This window comes from Anas platyrhynchos, chromosome 4 (genome assembly GCF_047663525.1).
Source record: "Anas platyrhynchos isolate ZD024472 breed Pekin duck chromosome 4, IASCAAS_PekinDuck_T2T, whole genome shotgun sequence".
Taxonomy (NCBI): domain Eukaryota; kingdom Metazoa; phylum Chordata; class Aves; order Anseriformes; family Anatidae; genus Anas; species Anas platyrhynchos.
The window spans coordinates 69,945,525-69,965,923 of NC_092590.1; the positions used below are offsets into that span (position 1 = coordinate 69,945,525).

Below are 20,399 nucleotides of genomic sequence, written 5' to 3' on the forward strand. Positions count from 1 at the left end.
AGCTCCAGGCTGTTGAAGCTGGAACAGTGCCGCTGGAATCATTTAAGCTCTGACAACCTGCAAAAGTAGAGATGCTGGTCTACAATATTCTCAGAACACAAACCTTTTGTATTGTGCTGTCTCCATTATCAATGCAGAAATTGTTCACAGAGTCAGAAAAGATATTAGCTCTGAAAGAGACACACTACTAGCACTTTGGGAAGACTTCATGCCCTACAACTCTTAAGAATCAAGCAGGATGTTTCTGAATCAGGACTTTTTTTTGCTAAATCTGTCTTCACTCAAAGGAAGCACTATAAAATTAAAACTTCTGACAGGTATGTATGACAGTCTGCAACATTCCTCTGCACCGGCTAGGAAACTGGATGGTCCTATCTCTGTGATACAACTAAAGTATGAGGAATGAAACCTAATTCCCAGTTCATCTGTCGGTAGAGTAGGAAAGGTCAAAACTCTTGCTGAAAATGAACATTGCATGGATACAGGTATGCAAATGAAAGTCTACCCTTTGGAAAGAATGGATAATCCTTTAGTTGACTTCAAGCATTAAACTGAAATGCTATCTAGATTTTTTTTTCTCTTCACTAAAGCTAGAAACTCTAAATCTGATAGAAGGCAGGATCCCTGACAAGATTTCAATCTTGTAATTGTGTTGACATGATATGTTCAGATTGCTAAAAGCATTTCATTTTATGCCATATAACAGCTTGATTTAAAAAATTTAGCACTACCTAAAAATTAATGTTGTCTTTATCAGACAGATTGAAAACATTCAAATTATGGTTAATGGAGTCACCAGCACATAAGGATGCTTACAGGAGAAAGCCAAAAAAATGGAGTCCTGGACAATGTTGTTACACATTGCAAATTGTTACAAATGGAAAATCAGTACTAAGTTTGAAAATGGCAGAGTTTATTAGACACCAAGCCAAAGCAATTAACATTATAAACAATCGTTTCATTAGTGATGCAGAGATGGTTTTGCTTTTAATGATAAAAAATAAAAAATAAAAAAAGTGCTCCTACTCTGAAAGACCATAAAGGACCTTTGTGAAATCCATTTCTAACTTTCTGCATAAGGTAGACTATCAAACTTACCTCGATGTAATCATGCCTAAAGCAGAGCCTTTCAGAAAATCTCCATTCTTTACTTATGATTGGAATTAGGCTCAAACATGCAGGCTTCAGGCCTGTCAGTGTTATTTGCCTGCTTGACAGAGGAGTCCTGGCTACAGTCAACAGTGTTTGAGTAGACATGATAGATTAAGTACAATAGTGCATAGCAGCCACTGTGACTCACAGAATAGGAGTCCTTTCCTCTCTTACTGCCTTCTACAAAACAAAATAAAATGGTAGTGGGTGAATTTTGCGCTGTGCAGCTATAGCACATTTCTTCTTGAGAGGATGGAGTCACATTAGAGAAAACATCCCCTTCTTTGCCTTCTCCTGATGCCAGAACTCAGCACACATTGCCAGGGAGTGCAGAGGTCTCTCATGGTAAGAAGTGGCTTTGGTATACACATAGGCTTACTCTTTTCTTTGTTTTGTTTTGTTTTTTATAAGCAGAAGAACTAAAGGATTGAGTATATTAGTCAAAATATGTCTACTCTTAATAGAGTAGCATGCAGCAAAAACAGCGTAAGCTTCTTAACCACTCTAAACTACATGAATACTTACTCTAAAAGTACTGTGTAATCCACTAAAATCCAAAATCTTTATACTCATCTCAAAAAAGAAATATACTGTCATAATCTATCCTTTTAGATAAAGAAATAACAAATAACTGATAATTAAATGCATTAACAGTATAACGATGTTCACTGGGAATTTATTGAGTGAATCTCAAGATGGCAAAAAGAGTATACACCCGCTAGAGGTTCAAAAGCCTAAGAGAAAGAGTAAACAGAATTACATTAATAACTACTGACAGGAGTGGAGAATTTTATATTGCACAGAGATTTTCTAATTTGTTAACTCTGCCTAGTAGAATTGACAAAAATTACATTACTAGACAGCATGACCTCACGAAATATCTGTCTCTGTTGCTTTGAACCTTATGCATTTGACAATTGAATTCTACCTAAGGACAACAAAAGGGCTATTTATTTAAAACTCAAATATATGTATATATATATTTTTTTTACCTTTGTCATATCAAGTCAGTAGAAATAAATTACATCTTTATAAACTATCATATTGGGATATTTATTAATGGACAGAGGCATTCCTCATTTTTCTTTTTGAATTGGTTAAAAGCAACTATAACAATGTATGTGTTTCAAGCATTAAGGTTCATTTCTGTGAATTACATTTAACACTTAAATGATAATAAACCCTTTCATTACACACAGAACAGCATTTTTGATCTAATGTGCTATTGCTGTGACTTTTCTCTTCTGAAATCTCTAAATATTCCCAGAGGTCAAATTATTTGGTGTAAATTGGCACATTTGTTTTTGTGTTGATCTTCAGTAAAACCTGTTATCTAAAAGAGAATACAGTCTAAAACCTTATGAAGAGTTAAAATATATCTGAGGCCTCATTTATTGGTTGGTTGAATAGTAATAATATAAATTATAATGATTGTTCCCTTTCTGGAATTCTGATGTACTTAGAATTGTATAGGTTGGTTTCCAAAGCCCTTATGAATTTAATAGGCCCCATTTCTGTGAGTTGTAAACTTCTGCCTGAGCTGGTTTTTGGCACATTGTTCTGAAAGGGCAACAGTTTGGCTAGGACACAATACAATAAATGGGAAAATATATGACTTACCAGGAGGGCAATTGCTCATAACAGATTAATGGATTCACTTAATATTTCTGTAAAGTCAACATCTCTTACTGCATACAAAGTGTCAGCAACCTATTTTTGCCACACTGGACACAGGCTCTGAAACCTGCTATGGAAGCAAGTTCAGCCTGACTGCTGAAACTTCTGTTGTACGAGCAAGGAATATTAACACATATACTTGAATCTTTCCCCAGGGGTCTAGTTTTAGACACAGAAAGATACAACAGAAGACAGCACAATGTGCCATGAAATGCTTGCAATAGCCCAATTGATCAGTAGCTTACATAGCTATCTGACACTATACTGAAACCTTTAGGATTTTTTTTTATATGTGTTGTTTCATAAATCTGCCAAATAGTCTTTTTAAAGAACATCTGACAGTCATAGACCCAACAAGGAAGCAAAATGATTGCAGGTTTGTTCCAGTCAAGGGGCTGAAAATTGTGGTTTTGAAGCATCACTGGAAAAGCAATCCATTCACATATCTCATTTTCAACACTGTTGAATCCTCTTTAAAAAGTCAATATAGTGTTTTAAAAGCTGTCTGTGTAGCATTTTCACCTTCCTGAAGAAACCCTGTTGTTTCATAATATCAGTACATCTTCTGGTCCTCCTCTCCAATTTGAGGCTGGTCACTTACCTAGAAAGAAGAGAGCTTCTAGTTGGATTTGCTACGCGTGATTAAAAAACACCCTTCTCTTAAAAATGCTGATGATGCCCTTCAAACCTTTCATGGGTATTTTGTTATATAAATACCAAAATCCTGTGGCACACAGAGAACAATCATGTATGTTGGTATGAGGACCTCTCCGACATGATGTCACTTACTACTAAACAGCCTTCTCTGAAGTAAACCGAAGTGAGCACAAACTCTGCAAGGAACTAAAAAAATAATAATTTATTTAAAATAAGATTTGTTTGATAGGTTTAAATCAAATTCCTTATTCCAGCATCTCCTGTAATAATGTAAGTGTTCATACTGGCATGTTTTCTCTAGCATTTTCTCTAACATTGATGCTGAAGTAAGGGCATTGAAATGTGTTACTTTTGTATAAGAGATAGTTGCTGTAAAGAGGTATTCACATAAAACAGGTGGGAGAAGAAACAGGGAAGCACTTATATTTGTTGTATACTAACATACAAGTAGTTGCAAAAGGCTGTAAACAGCTTGAAGCTATTAAAGCAATCTTGAAATTGGAGCTTCCAAATCACATTATGTTTGTGCTTATCAGTTTGAAGTTATTTAGGGCAATCTTGATGATACTAGTCCTTTTGGAGATGTCCATTGAAAGGAGAAACCAAGCAAAATTATTTAACTTTAAAACTGACCAGATGGACCACTGAGTACACCTGTTCTGAAGGCACATGAAGAAAACACATATGATAGGCAGCACAGATATAGGATTTGGGGTATCTGGGTATTTTCCCAGCTTGGAGGGAATGAGACAAGATTCTGGGCATGAGCTCTCCCTTGAAACAGCCTTCAGGCAAACAGGCTACAATTCCCCACGTTCAGAACATTCAACTGACAACGTTTATAAAAAGCTTTGAGATTTTTAAACAACAGACGAAATTTAAATGCAGCACAGGGGCTAACCATCTTTTATGCTTTTTTGTTGAGGATCCACAAGTGAGTACCCCTGAGTTATTATTCACCAAACATTACAAAAAGAATTAAGTATTAGCCCATTTTTAAAGATGAGGAAAAGACAAACATTAGGCTTTATATATATATTTCACCAATACAGGTGTATAATGAAATTAATAGGAAGACAATACCTTTCATATATATAGGATAGTTCTTTATCAATTGTATTATGCAAGCACAGATTCAGATGAAATCAAAGTGGAAACAAAACATTTAGTCCTGGATTTCTGTCCCATAATTGGAGAGGTGGGGTGCAGGGGGGGCAGGGAAGAATCCTCAAATTAGCCAGATGAAATTAGTTACAATTCATTTTGTAAAATATGCATATGAAAATTTACTTTTCTTTCGTATCTGAGACTGAAAAAAAAAAAAAAAAAAGTATTGATTTATATTTTTATTGCTACACATAACCAATCCATCAGGGTTACTATACTTGCATTTTATTTTTAATTTTATCTTCATCTGCTTATGCTTTTCCTTTTGTTCCTTAGCCTTCTCTGGCTTAGATTATTTTTTTTTACTTTACTGAAAGGAGCTTGGCTTTTGAAAAGAGGACATTTTCAGATGTACCCATCATCTGGCATAGTTAAGACCCTAAATCCACAGCTGGAACATTTCCAGCTGGCCAAGTAGTTGAAACTAAATAGTGTATCCTCTTATCACAGAAATGTAAAACTATGTGATATTGAAATAGGACAAGACTAGTATCAATGTAACACAATTATCTGTATAACCCAATATCATTTTGTCCAAAGAAGCATGGAGATTCCTTATGGACACTGTACATATTTTTGTGAACTACTTGACTAAATAAACTGCACTGTTTGCCATGACAATCCATTGAAGCTACACTTTCTGATTTTTCCACTGAGGTTGATTGAGAAGTGTGAAAAACCGACATTTGTTCCCAGACTTGCGCAGCTGTGGGACAATAACACATCTGAAAACTGGAGGAAAAACAAATTCAGAACTAGCATAGCCCTGGAGATTTCAAAAACATTGCCCATCATCGCAGTCAGAGCCCCTTCTTAGACAGGCACTATTACCAAATTGAGTATATACTGATGCGAATCATTCCATGAAACTACTTGCAAGACATGAACCATCACATGTGGCTATAAAATCTGCAACTGCAATTTATGTTGAAGAGTTCTTTGATTGTAATTAAACTCTAATTCCAAGACAGGAAAAGCGAATTGTCATGTTCTCCACATGGTATTTCATTTTCAGATGCTGTTCCTTCACCTTTTTCATCTAGAGGCATGACTCTGGAGTACAAATTATCAAAAGTGAGCTATAATTTTGGATCTGGCAAAATAAATAAATAAATATGGGTGACTCATAGACACTATGCATCTGTTATCATAACCCTAAACACATGATTATCTGGTTGATTGAAGTCACAGTTTCTACATGAAAAAAGATGCAGTTTCTGCTTTGAAGAACACTTTAACTTCGATAAATAATCACAGGCATTCTTTTGCAGCTTATGACTACAATCAAGGTAAAGTATAAAGTACTTGGTAAGTGTCAGGTGTCTTTTGAAGAAAAAAAGATTATATGGGCTTGAAATTTAAGACCCAAAAATTACAAAATAAGGTATGGAATAGATGTAATCTTTCAGTAAAACACTGTATATGGTGTAAAACAAGTAATACAGACTTAAAATCAAGAGTTAGGGATTCAGGCAAAAATTCTAAGTAAGGAATTGGAGAACGCCAAGTGCTGACAGTGAAGGCAGCTCTCTACTTTTTGGAATTTTTAAAGAATCAGTCCTGAGACTGATGTCAGACAATGTTTTCATAAATTATATCAACCAAAAGAAAAATATGGCAATGAAGTTTCCTAATGAAGTTTGGACACTATACTGAAGAGAATCGGTACATCATGTGAGAACAGCATGACCTTTAGGAAATAAGCAATAAAAATTGGTCAAAATACAAATTTAATTCTAAAAATAGAGAGAGATTCTGATTTTCTGAACAATGACAAAAGTTTCCAAAATTTTCTGAGCTGCAGACAATATAAAAAGAGAATAATAAGTTTGAAACTAGTTGGTTTATATATATACATATATATGTGATAGAAGAAAAAACTTTTTAATACTCTAGTAATTATTGGGTGAATTGCTCCACAATCAGCAATCTGTGACGGACTCCCTGTATCTCCTTTGGGACTGCATCAATGAAAAGCCTGAGATGCCTCCTTCCTAAATTTGGCCCCTCAAAACTCACATTCAGCTTCCACTCAACCCTGAGGGTGCCTAAAATGGCCAGGACTCCATCCACATACCCACCCCAGGTCTTAGCCCTACTAAGCTCACAAGGCAGCATAGCCCCCTGCCCCACTTGCAGTACGGCCGAGACTCCCAAATAAAACCAGTCAAATCACAAAACTGAGCCAGAGAAGGGTGCACTCTCTCATCCTGTATGCTCACTGCTCTGTCAGTACTCACCTAAGCTCTAAGTAATCTGTCTTCCCTTCCTAATTCTGCAGGAAGATACCCTACGGCACTGCTCATTTACAATTTATTTCAAAAAAGAAGGGCTTCCTTGGGTCTTCTTACTAAACCTAGGCTTTTGAAGGAATAATTGAAAATTTAGAAAAAGGAGCCCTTACCTCAACACATGCTCTCAGTATTTTCAATTAGGTATTCAATGACTGAGTCTAGCACTGACCTTTCTCAGGGAAATACCATTGCTTGGAGGCTATAAAATCATTCTCACACTTATTTGCCATGGTCTAGAAAGCATTTCATTATTTTAAATACAGTGGAAGTGCAACAGGAGGAATTGAGAGCTGTGCCCTGTATTCAGGCTGGGACACCTCTGCAAAGCAAACATTTCTGTTCTCCTTGCAAACTGCAATTTCTAATGGGCTACAGCTGAAGGGAAACTTTCCAGCACAAAGCTAGCTGCAGCAAAGCCACACTATTCTCTGTACAGACTGCCAATGGCTCCAGTTGACTGGGCCATAGGTAAATGTTCCTTAATTTCCTGCCACTGCTAGCAACCTAAACACCTCATAGGTAATGTCAGACTTCACTGTGCAGCTGCATTACTTATGGAAATCACACTTTCCACCAGAAATTTTTGGCTGGCAAAAGAAGTAAACTTAATTCTGATTTGATACATTCCCTGAAGGATTTGTGGTTGTTATTTTTTGTTCCAGTTGCTTCCTTGTTCAGCACAAGTGCAGTGAATAGGCACCAAGCTGCCAAAAAACCTTCAACACCTTCAGTAATTGAGTGCTATCTCTTAGGCACCTCAGTACCAGTCACCTTGGGATTAATATTTACTCCACAACAAAGTAGCTGAACTTTAATTCCCTTTTTCATGTGAATAAAGCCCCTGAGTCAATGATTAAATCAACCTGTTTTTCAAATACTCAGGAGCTGTGAAGCACGTGTTTTGTAACAGCAGCCAACCAAACTATGCGAAGCTTTCATTTTTGGTTAAAGCCTCTGCAATGTACTTTTTTTCCTTAGGGGAGACTGAATTGCTAACAAAGTTAAAGAAACTTTTCTATCTTTACTTGCCAGTATCAAACAATATTTTCTTCAGTTTAGAAACAATTGCAGCTGTGACCAATTTGGCAAATCTGATGAATACCCTGTGCATGTCTCCTAGCTGAGAGCTAATTGATCATTTCCTTCATCCCTAATAAAATACATCTATTTAAATATAACTAACTAAATAAATAGTTCCAGCATTGCAAACTTAATGATAAATTTTTCTGTACTTTGGGTAGATCCATGATAAGGCATATTCTTGCCAAATAATACATCACTCGATGTGTCTTTGTACTTCACAAGGATCTGTACATGACAAAACTGGAACATGAAATGCATGAAGAGTTATTTGTATGTAATTGTAATCATATTCTACAATGAATATTTCCTGCTTAAGATGATCCAAAAGTCCATCCTTTTCTGTACTCCTTTAAGAAAGACATTTTTTAACCAGGAATTTGTAAAAGGAGGTGTTCAGAAACTGCTATATTCACAATACAAAATTAGAGAGAAATTTTATTCATATTCACATGTATTATATTCACAATACAAAATTCCTGTAATTCATAGAAAAGGTATAGTAAGTTCTACTGATTACCTCATTCAAGGAATTTCACCACCGTTTTTGGATTTTCATTTTTCATGCATGTTCTGAAACAGTTCTTTGCAAAATCCTAGTATATAAAACAGTTGAAGAATTAGTTCCTTTCATGAGGGAAAAAATAAAAAATAAAACAAATAAACAAAAAACACTTTGTGTTTCCCTAATGTTATGTTTACTTACTTGGTAAATTTCTATTACAGAGAAATCTTTCTGGAGGCAAAATAAAGAGCAGTAAGAGAGTTCAGCCAATTAATTGGCTTTATTAGTCTGGACATCATTCAGCACCTTGTAGGGTTTTTTTGTTTGTTTACAGGGAATACACAAAGTATCTTACCGTGTACCTGCTTCTCCATGGTCCCAAACTAATTGGGCCAATGTCTCACAAATTGCCTAATTGGCTGAACATTCCTAGCCTTCTGATTTTAATCAGGGACACATGGTGCATATCAATAGCCTGCTTCATTACGCCTGAAGAAGATCCAGGCTACTGTCCATTTTCAATTAAATTGCATTTTAAAAGAAAAGCAACTTGACCTTTTGGAATACTGCATAATAGGTTTAAAAACTTAAGCTGCTTTTCCTCCTTTTTTTTCTTTTTTTTTTTTTTTTTTGGCTTTCCTGGTATAACTAACAAATAGAAATAAGCACCCCTTATTGCAGTATATCAACACGGAGCAGCCTTTCACACAGCAGTGGATTTGCTGCATCATTTTGTGATGATAATAACACCTGGAAAAAAAAATCAATTGCATAAGAGTATACAGAGTTGTGTCTCTCTAAAGCCTCAGAGTAACCTGTTAGTATTTATTTTATGGATGGACCTAGAAGCTACAAAGAGCAGGCCTGACCAAATCACGTCAGAGGGCTCCAATCCCAGAAGTTTCATCCTTTAAACAGACAACTGTGGGTAAGAGAAAAACTTTGGAAAGGCATTGATAAAGGTATATAGTAGGTCTGTCACAGAGCTGGCAACAGAACATGCCTCCTTTCTATGATGCCAATTCAAATGGTCAAATTAATTTATTTCTCTTTAATTGTGTCTCATATTGAAGCATCCATTATTCCAAGATTCTTGTGATATCCCTGCCAGGCTCTGAGGCAGCCCAGAGCTGCCTTGTTCAGCCCCGAGCAGAGCAGTCCGAGGGGAGGCCTCATGGCAGCCTGCAGCTCCCTCACAGGGGAGCAGAGGGGCAGGTGCTGAGCTCTGCTCTCTGGGGACAGCGACAGGACCTGAGAGAACGGCATGGAGCTGGGACAGGGAAGGGTCAGGCTGGGGGTTAGGGAAAGGTTCTGCACCCAGAGGGTGGTCAGGCACTGGGACAGGCTCCTCAGGGCAGTGGTCACAGCACTGAGCCTGCTGGAGTTCCAAAAGCATTTGGACAGATGCATGCTCTGATTTTTCAGGTGGTGCTTTGGGGACCCAGGAGTTGGACTTGATGATCCTCATGGGTCCCTTCCAACTGAGATATTCTATGATTCTGTGATAACTTTCCTCCACTTCAGATTTCAGGGGTTCTTTTCATCTATGATTCTGTGATCTATCTGAGGTGACAGCAGTTGTCAGCCTGTACAGTTCCATGTGTGATCCAAAACAAGAACCAAACTAAGAGCTATACATTAGGTAGCCAAAGGCATCACCACTCTGGAACTTTTAGCGACTACATAAGATTTAAAAAGGATCCTGTTAAATAATGAATAGAAAACTTGAGAAGTTTTTACTGTTAAATATCAGCAGTTCTGGGAAAGCTGGAAGCAAAAGAAAAATCGCATCCCTCCAGTATGCAATGGCAGTGTTGTTGGAAACCTCTCTGCTCTCTTAAGCTGTTGGATTGTGTTGAACAGCTAACTGATTAGAGCACACTCTTCTCTGTAACATTAACAATCTGTAATTCATGTGCCCCAGGGTTTAGGAATAATATTTTTCTTCATATTGAATGTCACAATGGTTTGTGTGAGTGAAATGTGACTGTGCTTTCTAAAGCTCGGGAACAGTCCCACACATACTGTGCTTTTCCATCATCAAATGACATGAAAGCATAATACAAAAACAAACACAACAATAAAACTGAAAAATATATATATATATTCACTAAGAACAATAGCAGTACTAAAGGGTACACAGCATCCCTCCAGATTGAGGTCAGAGGAAATTTTAGTTCGTGTAATTGATTATTATACACTTTCAATGTCCTTGACCTACATCAACACAACTATCCTCTAATGTACAACTGTAAACAAGAACCTACACACTCCCACCTAGGAATTCATCTGGCAAAGACAAGAAAGCTACTCTTAACTCATGTTTGAATCATTTTTTTCTTTATTGGCAGATTCTCCAATGAAAGTCAATGCATTCTCTTCGGAAGTACATTTTCTTCAAACAGTCGTGTGTCCCTTCTCCCCCCCCATATAGCCAAAGGTCTCAAAAAAAAAAGGGAGGTGAGAAATTAAACTTCTCAGAAAAGAAATGTACAATATGGACACTATGGAACTATGGAATATTTATAGAGGCTCCTCCAGGTTCTTTAAATATTCTAACTTGGATGCTTGGAAGGAAGTACCATTCTATTTTCACTGACAACAGAGGGAGACTTGGACTGTCTTGGCTAAAGTTAGGCTCTGTGAATTCTGCCACCTCTCACACTTCTGTCCTACATATATGTCCTACTTCATAACATAGACCCCCAAACACCAGAGTATAAAGTTAGGTGAGGTTTTTCCAAGCTTACACCAAAAATGTTTGTGGATAGTTCAACTAGACTGCTAAAGGCATCAGGATCTAGGAGCAACGAGACAAACTATTCTTTGTTGTTCTCAGGTGCTCTCTCTCCTGAGCAACCAACCAGACACATCTAGATCCCATAGCAGCTAGCTGACACTAATTACATCCAGGCTAGACAGAAGACACAATTTTGAAGTGAAGCTAATTAGGCATTCCAAAGACTTACCAGATAATATAGTGAGTTTGTTGTCACTGAGTCTTGAAGCAAAATGTAGTGTCTTTCTAAAGACACATCCTTCATCTCAAGAAATATTGATGCTCAGATTACGGAGTTCAGTTCTTTGGTCTGGTTTGTACAAGAGGTCAGATGAGCCCATCTTAATGATCTCTTTTAGCCTCTAAATCAGTAAATATTTCCATAATGAGCCAGAAAAATAAGTTGATAATATTAAAGCAAAAGAGTAAAAAGAATGAAAGAAGTTGGTTTTGCCTATTAACATTCAGAAGTGGGATAGAAATCAGCCTTTGAAGTAATATTAATCGTGAATTATTTAAAAAGCAGAAGAAAATGATAACACTAATTAAGAAGAAAAGTACTACCAATGCTTAGCCACTTTCTTCATCCCCATGGAGGTCAATATTATCCGTGGTTTTCGTCGCTTTGATTGATTCATACTAAAGTTCACAAAGTATCTTGCTTTCTTCATGAGGTTATCCCACACCTTAACAGATTTTGTTATAAAGGCAATTTCTCTGACATTCAGCTGACACTTGACTCCTCCAAGAGTCAATATGTGTAGATCTGTCTAGGAATACAATGTATGCATAGAAGAGAGTAGACAAAATCTCAGAAAAACAAAAACCATCTTGTACAAGACCATTTTCACACAGTTTGATTGTTAGAAAACTGACACTCAATGACTCAAAGAAGCGCTAATCTAATTCATCTTCAATATTTAAGGATAAGTTTTTAAAGTAATGTAGGGGACTTTGAATACAGTGATTCAAGTAGATAAAGGGACTATGAAGGTAACTGAGAAAGGGATTTACCCAAGTACATACAAAAATGCCACCACTGACTTGGGTGACTGTCTCCAGCTGTTTTATATTCACCATATATACAAAATAAGTGACATGTTAAAAGAATAAAAGGAGTCATATCTAAGTGTCTCAACTGCAAAATGTAGATTCTCCCCACCTAAGCCCCCCAACGCCCACCCCTCCAAAAAAAAAAAAAAAAAAAAAAACACAAAAAAAAACACCTCAACACCTCTTACTCAACAGGTAAAACTTAATTTCATCACCTCATGGCCTGCTTCATCACTGCCTGCCTTTTGTCAGAAGGAGAGTGGTCGTTGTTCTCCAGAAGGAATTCCACTCTTTTTCTTTCCACTCTTTTTCTCAGCACTTGACAATACCAGCTTCCAAAATGATTTCAACAGTTTGGAAGATGATAATTGCCAAATTGGGTTACAAGCGTTGCAAAGAACTTACAATTTTTATTGGGTTCCTTACCCATTTGCCAATGCAAATGTATTAAAAATGTCAGTTTTGCTTCAGTTCCTGTTAGACAAGATTAAAAAATAAAAGCAATAAAATTTATTCTAGCAAAACAAAAGACAGTGCTCCAGATTATGAAACAAAAAACACTCTTAAATTAAAAATATCACAAAAAATAAATTTGCATTTAAGATGTACCTTACACAACTGTTCCTTCTTTCCTTAAAACGTTCAGAGGAAACATAGCAACTTTTAAAGAGAAGGTAAGGACAAGGGTCTCCACTTTTGCAGGTATGTCAGGCATACTGTGCAAACTGAAAAACATCACTCAGAAGAACTGTCCTTCCAAACGGGACCTCGTTGAGCCTTTATTCAGAAACAGAAGCTAAAAGGGTAGCAGATCATTCATTCCGTGAAACATTTTCATTTCCAGTTGACCTAAAAGGTTAGCTTGGAAGCTGGCAATCTATTCTTCATAAATATGCTTTTCTAACTTTTAATATGATTTCAGCTTTTCTTGAAGACCTTTCCTGACATACTAATAACATAGATGAGAGATTTTGCCCTGAGAAGCCTTCTTGTTCTTTTCTATTAGTTTGGGAGTTTGACTGTCTCCAAACTCAGGAGAAACACAGCCAAACTCTACAAATTATGTTCATGTTAATGTTTAAGTATTTGAAGTAATGCATGGTACTTCAGTAAATTATGAAGTGCCCAAAGGTACTCACGGAAATATCTCATTTCTGTGACAAACATCATCCTCACACTAAACTCTCAGACAGTGTAAACCAAGTAATCCTCCCCCTTTAAAGGTTAAATCCACTAGTCTCAGAGCACACCTAACAGACTAATCTTCGTTGAAAACAAAGTGGCAGTTTCCATTCTCTCTCATAAGACCCAACAGTTATACCTCCTATTCACAGAAGGCATGTTCATCTCTCTCACCTGGCTCAAGGATTTAAAACCTGCAGCACTTGCTACTCTTGAGAATCTTCTAACTAATAAGCCTAGAGGGTTTTACAGGAAATATTTATCTGGCCAGCTATGAGAGTGCATGAACCTAAAAAGTTAGAGTCCTGTCTGGGTCCCAATACAGAAGAACATGCCCTCGGCCTCTGGGCAAAACAAAGAAATTTCAAACTTTCTTAAGCAAGGAAAGAAAACTGAGACCCATGCTTCTCAGCTAAATACTTCTACCAGTATTAGCAAGAGTCACACACTTACTGTGTTCAGTTGAAGTCTCTTTAGGGCATTTTAAAACAGCTGCAGGACAAAGGGTAAAGAACCATTCACCAGCACCATGAAGGGTTGCCATACTCACTATTGCATTGCCTGTGCCACCTCTTGGTCTGAGCGTGGTAGGAAGGAGAGCATAAACCAGTCACAATATAAACCAAGGAAAGGGAAGCAGCAGTTCCTTAAATCGTATTGCAGCTCTCAGTTTCTGCGCTGCAATTTGCTCTTCTGAAAAAGAAGATGAAATTCACAGCAGCGTTGGGAGCACTAGCTGGTCAACACTTATAAACATAGCTTAAGGCATAAATCCACTTTTTGATCAATATGACTTCAATGACTGTTAAACACGATCAATCCTATTCTCCCCTCAGGTACCTGTTTGCAAATTAGATTTTCAGTGAGTAATGTCAAATTTATTACAGAACAGTATTGCCCTCCTGTGGCCACAGACTATTCTGAAGAAATGAATCTTAAGAGATTCACTTCTCCTTTATTTATTTGCTTACTTCTTGCACATCACCCCAGAAACACTGGGCAATCTTTGTGAAAAGAACTCAGAACTAGGAGACTCACCTCTGAACCACTCCAAAATTTAGATCCAGAGCTGCGTTTGGCATGTTATGGCATAGCAGCTGAACAAAAAGAGTAAAAAGTAGGTATGATGCCAGTCCCTCTGTCTCTTTACATTTCTCCTGATGATGTTATTCATATAAAAAGTTATGATTATCTCTCATCTTTGGTGGTCATGTTTAATAGCAACATGCCTTTCTGTGCACAATCAATTATTCAGTCCTCTTCTACATTAGATTCATTTGCTTTTTTATTAATCCAAAGTAGAAGTATATCCTGCCCACTTTCAGACTAAGAAACAGCCCTTTAACCCTTCCCTGGGAGTAAACATTGGCCTTCCAGACTTTACCCCAAATCCATCTAAGCAAGCGGATTCCCTCTGACTTTAATGTTTTTGGATTAGGTCCCTAGAGTCACACATACACGCAAAGCCTGACGACAGAGACTAGAACACAGTGTAGACGCACACAAGTCAAGGAGTGACACAAGGCTCCCTACAGCAAAAGGAAGGAAAACCAGGCTACAGAATCAGTGTGCAGAGCAGAAGAGAACATCCCACCCATGAATACAAACAGCATTCTTAAATCCCCATAATTTAGGCAACCTGTACAATTTAACAAACAGAACTAGCATTTTCACAGGTAAAAAACATAGGAATTGAACTTCTTAAGTATTGGATCAGCCATATAGCTGGAGAGAAAATTGTTGCAACAAAGGACCTATATATATAAATGACAGGATGGATGTAGATTAAAGCAGTCTAAAATTTTCACTATTAAGTCCAAATGCTTCTTGAAAATCGAGTTACAGTTTATGTGAAGATTAATTGCATTTGATGTAGTCCATGGAATGTGCTTGACCTGATCTATTTTACCTGCCAATAGTCAGTTAATATGACTCAGCTTTTCTGTCCAGCTGTCAGGGCTGGAGAAAAGAAGGATAAGGATTTCTACCTTTCTTTTATGATTGCCAGCTATGAGGTATAAAAATTACTTACCTTTTCTTTCTCACAGATGGTATTTTTCTGACAGTCTCCTCACTGACATTGTCAGTGCTGCAACAAATGTAAAGAGATTATTAAAAATATATATGGCAATTTTATTTTAAACTTTAAACCATGACTATTCATGTCTGACCCTCATACCTCTTCTGTGGCATGGTACAGAAATAATCCCATGTGATCAAATGCTCCGATACAGCAAAATATGAGTCAAATCTTATCACTAATTCTAATTTTTAAAAGTATGTGGCAAAGACCTATATTCTGAAACTGATTTGGTGATATGGTGATAGGGAGGAAGTCCCTATGAACTTTAATAGGGGAAAATCAACTCCAAGAAGACAAGGAGTCAATCAAGTCTGTCTTCAATTTATACATGTATTTCAGTATTTCCTGCTCCATGATTCTTGTGTTCTCCACTGAAGTTGGAGACTCACTTGCAAATAATCCATACAACCAAGGAAAGCCCATAAATACATCTGAATTCAAAATTCCTCAAAAAATAAAATAAAAGTATGTTTCTGGAAAACATACTACCAAAAACAGAGGACAAATAGGAACCCTGGGCCATGACCTAATTACTCTGCCTTGGCTGTAAATCATCTATCTACTGCAAGGTATTTAACAATGCACAATCTATAACACAATTTTGTTCCGATTAAAATAAAATCTACTTTCTTTTGGGATAAGTATTGACTGCAAATTTTCCTAGCTGCTCAATATTTATTTCTGATAAATGAACTTTAATGTTAATCTCAAGAGAAATGCTATCTGCTAGCATTATATTCCAGAAGAGTCTATAGTACATGATGGCAAAATAAGGATTATATACCCAGCTGGGTATATTTAGAGAGAGGGCAGGATAATGAATAACTCTTAGTCTCTTGGAAGTATATTAAATGGCCTTTACATATGCTTCCCTTCCAAAAACATTTTGTGCAGACCAAGCATGCAGAACGGCAGGCTGGAAGCAGAATGTTTGAAAAGGTTTTACTGAGGTCACAGTGAACATTGCCCACTTATTACACTTAATTCAGTGCAATAAATGCTTATAGAAATGTGCCACTTAAGACAACACTAGATAAATTAGTTTTATTAGCATTTGGCTTAATTGGGCACATAACCAATGTCTTCTGAATGGAGGTATAAAAACAACAGCATTTTTCCAGCTCAGGCTCCACTGCTGTGTTACAACAAAGACGATTAGTGGCCACATCTTCCAGCAACATCCTCTAGCACAGATGGAAATAGACAGTCATTCAGATTTCATTCTGAGAACCCTGAAGTCTTCCTCCATTTGCTTTTGTGTACCTTCTTCCTAACCTTGTAGCAGTGAACAGGCACATTTTCCTTCTCACTCCCAAGTGAGATTTTCCTTCTCACTCCCAAGGACAGCACATTTGGATTGTTCACTTTACTTTTCTGTCTTTCCTGATCAGCTTTTATTTTTATTTTGGATGTTGTCTAGGAAAAAAAAAATAGAAATGATTAAGTGTCTCACATTTAGATTTCCATTTATTTATATTTTTGGCTGGTAAATATGTCATCTGTAGTGTTTAATATTAGTTATGCTACATTTAACACTATGCAGAACTATTCTTTTCATTTAACCACTTTTCCACCAAAAATAATTTTCTTGACAATTACACTGATTTCTCTGTTGTAGTCTATCTTGCAGAAGCAGGAGAATCCAACTGAAACAACAGGGTACAACAGCAAGATGCCTCCAGCTTGTGCAGGTTTGTCTGTCTTCCTTCCTGCTTTTTGACTCAGACTATAGCAAAGAAAGTCACTTTGTCATCCCTCTCATAGCTCACACTGATCAGTTATCTTGTATTTCTTCAGTACTTCTTGCTCTGTAGTGCAACCCTACCTGCACTCCTCCATAGCACGTCTCTACTTGGACTGCATATATATCAGGCCAGAAACAAGTCTTTTTCTCTGGCTCATACGTTATTTTCAGGCTGTCATAGCACTACAAACTAAAAAAAGATTAGAAGTGTTCTCATTCTTGGGACTGGTGTAATCTCAACTCCCTCTACAATTATTGTCCTCTTGTTTCATTCCGCCCAGGTAAATGTCCAGCCACTGCTACCTGGATATTATTCATTTGAATGCTTCATAGCCAATATGGATAACAAGACACCCTGAAATTGGTGTTTGGCTCATGAAATCCTTCTAACTGAACTGTCTTTTTTCCTTCCTTGCGGAATTTCTCTGATGCTTATTGTGAAGCACTAAGATCTCAAACATAGCAGGTGATGTAGAAATTTTTTTTAGCTCTAAAACCTTCTTTGTCTTCTCTGGAGGAAGAGTATTTCTTTCAGCTGGACTGGAATATCCCATCTGTTTAGTTGGCTCAGTTTTCTACAGCTCCCATGACCCTTCTTCCACCTAAACAGCTGAAACTTCAGAAACAGTAATTAGAATGAAAACTACTCCTTTTACGCTCTTGAGTGCTCATGCCAGAGCTCGTAACACTCTGAAATGGCAAGCCAGCTTTGAAGGCTGCTCACCAAAAATTCAACCCCCACATAACAGTAACTTGAAAATTACTGCTGCTCCACTTTGGGAGATCTGACAACAAATACCCAGAAAATAAAATGTTTATTGTATGGTTCAATAGATACCAATGCCGAGGTACATCTAAATAATGCAGAACTGTGACATACAACTCTTCCTTCTGCATCTCGGAAGAGTGTGGCAGTTCAAACAAGTTTTGAAAGGTATAGCTATTACTTGCTAAAATTTGAAAAGTATATAGGTAATGAAGGGGGAATGGGAGGAAAATAAAGGGATGAAGGTATGCATTACACAGCTATACTTGAAAAGTTGTGTTGTGACAATAACAGAATTTGAAGGAAGGTCATGAACATACCTAAACAAGGAATGACATAGCCAAAGTTAGATGGGAAGAGGAAGAAAAAGCAAACAAAGCAAGCGGCAGAAACTATTCAAGGTGGCAACATAGCCAAATAAAAACACATACATTTGCTCAATACTGAAGACCTCCTGTTGTCACACTTCATAGTGACAGTCAGCAATATACAAGCCATCACGATTCCTGTCCTATATTTCTGCAGGAAAAAGAAGGATCAAGTTAAACGGCAAAAATACCTTTAAGGAGCCCTTGACTAAGTTCCTGATAACAAAAGACACAGTTGCTCTGACAGAAACCTGAAGTAAAGGAGCACATCTGTCAGGTTTGTTTCTACTCTGCACTGCTGAATTCCCCAAAGGATCATTCAGGAGGAACAGAGTTCCAGTCAATTATTTGTTATAGTTTTATGAGAAAATAACGCAGCACTTGGTATTCAAGGACATGACACTTGACATTTTTCAGAATCCTTTCTGTTATTCCATGTTCTGTTTCATTAAACTGTTCTTGCATTTTCTATTGAACTACACCAAAACACGAGTTGCACTGACAGGCTCCATCTCAGAGAGGAGCTGCATTTCACTGGCAGGTGAGACACCTGTTAGCAATTAGTTTGATTGTGGGGTGGGTTTTTGTGCACTCATTGTTTATTTTATACTAATTATTTACAGCACAAACTCTATTTTAAAACTTACCTATATACTTCATATTAAAAATTGAAGCAGTCACACAACAGAATAGTAAAGTCCATGGTGGTACCAAAAAGATCACAAAACAATGAGGGTTTCCAGGATTCTGATATGAGTGCTTGAGAAAATGTCTCTCAATCTAGATCTCAAGCTTATTCAGTCCCTAAACTCATTGAAACAATTCAAGATTCCACCTACAAGATCCATGTTATCACCTCAGCAGTCATGAAGAAAGAGCCATTAGAAGCATTCATTGGGAATTGGATAAAAAGGAAAGTTGGATCCACCACAGCAGCCTGCAGTTATCTAGAGCTGTAGCAAAGAGGACTAACACAAACAGCTAAGAATGCCAATAAGAAGCAGATTTCTTCCCAAAACAACTCAAGGTTCACCTGATTCAGACACAACAATCTCTTCTAGAAGGGCAGAATTCATAAGCTGGTTTTGATACGTTTATCTTTAGCAACAGCCCTAAACAGGTTAGCTAAGGAAGCAATTTCAACAATATAATAGAGATAGAAAACTGTTAACACATAAGAATTAGCTACTCCAGAGAGATGTTTTACAGTAACATTATCCCAACACTTGTTTTCTTCTATCACTAAAATTAAATGCATGGGAGAAAGGATGCACTTTATGAGAAAGCACATTTAAAAATAAATTTCAAGCTGGTTAATTCTCCTTGATGTTCCAGTAATTCCATTAAAGACATAGGTAAGATGTTAATGTAATAACAACCATTTCCACTGTCTATTTTTTCTGCGTGTTATATGATTCATTTTCTTCAGGTTGACATTGTTTAACTTCCCGCTTGAATGCACAGAATTAAATCCAAGGAAAATAAAGAAGTTGTTTCAGAAAAAGAAAACAGTAGCATAGTTTAATTTAACTTAAATGGATCGAGTTGGGGGAAAAAAAAAAAAAGGCATTATCCACACTACAACAGCGTAGTTTTCCTATGATTCAGACTTGGAATGAAGCAGACCTAAAACGTCAGACTGGAAAAGGGTTTGCTTAGACAGGGAGTTGAGAGTCACCCATGCAGAGAATCAGAGACAGATGCTGTGACGAGGGCTGCTCGTCAAATGGAGTTTGCAGAGAGAAGGAAGGTTTACAAAGCTCTTACAGGTACAGCTGTAAGCCTTCAGGCCTTCTGTGGAATGAATGCATAGCGTTTTCAGACAGCTGTGATGTCCTATCACTGTGAGCTGTTGCAGACTCCTGAAGGGAACATCAGAAGAATCCAGCTAC

At 37.1% G+C, this 20,399-nt stretch overlaps 2 long non-coding RNA genes across 2 annotated transcripts; both read right to left on the reverse strand.

Annotated features, from left to right (window-relative positions):
* Nucleotides 1–2,204: 2,204 nt before the first annotated feature.
* Nucleotides 2,205–8,853, reverse strand: LOC106015908 (uncharacterized). The gene is made up of 3 exons (XR_001188240.5): nt 8,734–8,853; nt 8,548–8,623; nt 2,205–3,430 (listed from the first exon to the last, which is right to left on the reverse strand). It is a non-coding gene; the product is annotated as an uncharacterized lncRNA (long non-coding RNA).
* Nucleotides 8,854–16,592: 7,739 nt separating this feature from the next.
* LOC119716966 (uncharacterized) lies at nt 16,593–19,010 on the reverse strand. Its single transcript, XR_005265849.2, has 3 exons — nt 18,759–19,010; nt 18,571–18,658; nt 16,593–17,045 (listed from the first exon to the last, which is right to left on the reverse strand). It is a non-coding gene; the product is annotated as an uncharacterized lncRNA (long non-coding RNA).
* Between the last annotated feature and the right edge of the window lie 1,389 nt (nt 19,011–20,399).